This window comes from Octodon degus, unplaced genomic scaffold (assembly GCF_000260255.1).
Source record: "Octodon degus isolate 3935 unplaced genomic scaffold, OctDeg1.0 scaffold02314, whole genome shotgun sequence".
Lineage (NCBI taxonomy): Eukaryota > Metazoa > Chordata > Mammalia > Rodentia > Octodontidae > Octodon > Octodon degus.
The window spans coordinates 1-484 of NW_004526890.1; positions in this window are offsets into that span (position 1 = coordinate 1).

Below are 484 nucleotides of genomic sequence, written 5' to 3' on the forward strand. Positions count from 1 at the left end.
ATAAAGAACTAAAAAACACCAGGGCCCCAAAATTTAAAAACCCAGTCCAGAAATTGGCATCTGAGATGAACACATGCTTCTCAGAGGACGAATTTAAAGAAGTGAATAAATATATGAAAAAATGCTCCACATCACTAGCCATCTGCAAAATGCAAAATAAAACAGCATTGAGATATCATTTCACCCCAGAAAGAATGGCTATCATAAAGAAATCACCCAACAACAAATGTTGCAGAGGCTGTGGGGAAAAAGGAACCCTTCTCCACTGCTGGTGAGAATGTAGACTGGTGCAACCGTTATGGAAATCAGTGTGGAGACTCCTTAGAAAACTTGGACTGGAAATCCCATTTAAGCCAGCTATTCCTCTACTGGGAATTTTTCCAGGGGATCTGAAAACATATCATAATGATATATATGTGCCTATGTTTATAGCAGCACAATTTGTGATAGCCAAATCTTGGAAATAACAAAGATGCCCATCACC